General features: G+C 49.6%; 1 pseudogene; it reads right to left on the reverse strand.

Annotated features, from left to right (window-relative positions):
* Nucleotides 1-1,015: 1,015 nt before the first annotated feature.
* Nucleotides 1,016-2,036, reverse strand: LOC105541373 (annotated as a pseudogene).
* Between the last annotated feature and the right edge of the window lie 220 nt (nt 2,037-2,256).

The raw sequence follows: 2,256 nt of genomic DNA on the forward strand, positions 1-2,256 counted from the left end.
TGGTGGTGTGTGCCTGTAATCCCAGCTACTCAGGAGGCTGGGGCATGAGAATCACTTGAACCCAGATGGCGGAGGTTGCAGTGAGCTAAGATCGTCCCGCAGCACTCCTGCCTAGGCAACAGAGTGAGACTCCATCTCAAAAAAAGAAAAAAAAGAACAATACTAGGCTGAGTTCAGTAGCTCACACCTGTAATCCCAGCACTTTGGGAGGCCAAGGCAGGCGAATCACTTGAGGCCAGGAGTTTGAGACCAGCTTGAGCAACAAAATGAGACCCCCATCTCTTCAGAAAAATTTATAAAAATTAACTGGGCAGGGTAGCACACACCAGAGTAGTCCCAGCTGGGCAACAGGAGTTCAACATTGAACCCAGGAGTTCAAGGCTGCAGTGAGCTATGATTGTGCCACTGCACTCCAGCCTGGGCAACAGAGACTGACCCTGTCTCTAAAAAGAATGAAATACAATACAATAAAATACAATAAAAAATACATAGCATTTGCATTGTATTAAGTATTCTAAGTAACCTAGAGATGTTTTAAAGTATACTGCATAGATTAGCTTCAAATAATATACCATTTTACATGAAGACTTGAACATCTGCCGATTTTGATATGTGGGAGATCCTGGAACCAATCCCCAGGGACACCAAGAGACAACTATACCTCAGACTAGGAGGTTTAAACAAGAAAAGTTTATTTTCTCATAATTGTGGAGACTAGACATCCAAGAATAAAGTGTCGGCCGGGTTGGTTTCTCCTGAGGCCTCTCTTCTTGGCTTGTAGACGATCATCTTTTAAAATTGTATTTATTTATTTATTGGCTGAGTGCAGGGGATTTTATTGATGGTACACAAAGCAGGGCTCCCTAGGCTCCTCCCTCTTCAGGGAGTCTGCATGGAAACTGTGAGGAAGGGAGATTCTCATTGTGATGGGGGACTGAGTGTGGCAGGGATTCCCCAGCAGTGAGGGCCTCTCTCTTCCTCTCATGCTCTTGCTAGGGCTGGTGGTCCAGGGGTCTTACTCCTTGGAGGCCATGTGGGCCATGAGGTCCACCACCCTGTTGCCGTAGCCAAATTCATTGTCATACCAGGAAACAAGCTTGACAAAGTGGTCATTGAGGGCAATGCCAGCCCCAACATCAAAGGTGGAAGAGTGGGTGTTGAGGTTGAAGTCAGAGGAGACAAGCTGGTGTTCAGTGTAGCCCCAGATGCCCTTGAGGGGGCGTCGGACTCCCACTTCATCACCTTCTAGATGTCGTCGTATTTGACAATTTGACAGGTGTTTCCAGGCGGCAGGTCAGGTCCACGACCAACACGTTGGCAGCGGGGCCACGCAAGGCCATGCAAGTGAGCTTCCCATTTAGCTCAGAGATGACCTTGCCCACAGCCTGGGCAGCACCAGTAGAGGCAGGGATGATGTTCCGGAGAGCCCCATGGCTGTCACGTCACAGTTTCCTGGAGGGGCCATCCATAGTCTTCTGGGTGGCAGTGATGGTGTGGACTGTGGTCATGAGTCCGGTTTGGTATTCAGCAATACCAAAGTTGTCATGGATGACCTTGGCCAGGGGCGCTAAGCAGTTGGTGGTGCGGGAGGCATTGCTGACGATCGTGAAGCCGTTGTCATACTTCTCATGGTTCACGCCCATCACGAACATGGTGGGGGGGGTCAGCAGAGGGCGTAGAGATGATGACCCTTTTGGCTCTCCCCTGCAAGTGAGCCCCAGCCTTCTCCATGGTGGTGAAGATGCTGGTGGACTCCACGACGGACTCAGCACCAGCATTGCCACGTTTGATTTTGAAGGGATCTCGCTCCTGGAAGATGATGATGGGATTTCCCCGTTCTCAGCCTTGACAGTGTGGTGGAATTTGCTATGGATGGAATCATACTGGAACATGTAGACCATGTAGTTGAGGTCAATGAAGGGTCATTGATGGCGACAATATCCACTTTACCAGAGTTAAAAGCAGCCCTGGAGACCAGGCGCCCAATACGACCAAATCCATTGGTTCCGACCTTCACATTCACCATGCTGTCTCAGGGATGTGAAAGAAGATGCAGCTGTCTGTCGAATGGGAGGAGCAGAGAGCCAATTTTGTTTTTTTAAGAAACAGGCTTGGCCAGGCGTGGTGGCTCATGCCTATAATCCCAGCACTTTGGGAGACCGAGGTGGGCGGATCACCTGAGGTCAGGAGTTCAAGACCAGCCTGGCCAACATGGTGAAACCCCGTCTCTACTGAAAATACAAAAAATTAGCTGAG

This window comes from Mandrillus leucophaeus, unplaced genomic scaffold, assembly GCF_000951045.1.
Source record: "Mandrillus leucophaeus isolate KB7577 unplaced genomic scaffold, Mleu.le_1.0 Scaffold24, whole genome shotgun sequence".
Taxonomy (NCBI): domain Eukaryota; kingdom Metazoa; phylum Chordata; class Mammalia; order Primates; family Cercopithecidae; genus Mandrillus; species Mandrillus leucophaeus.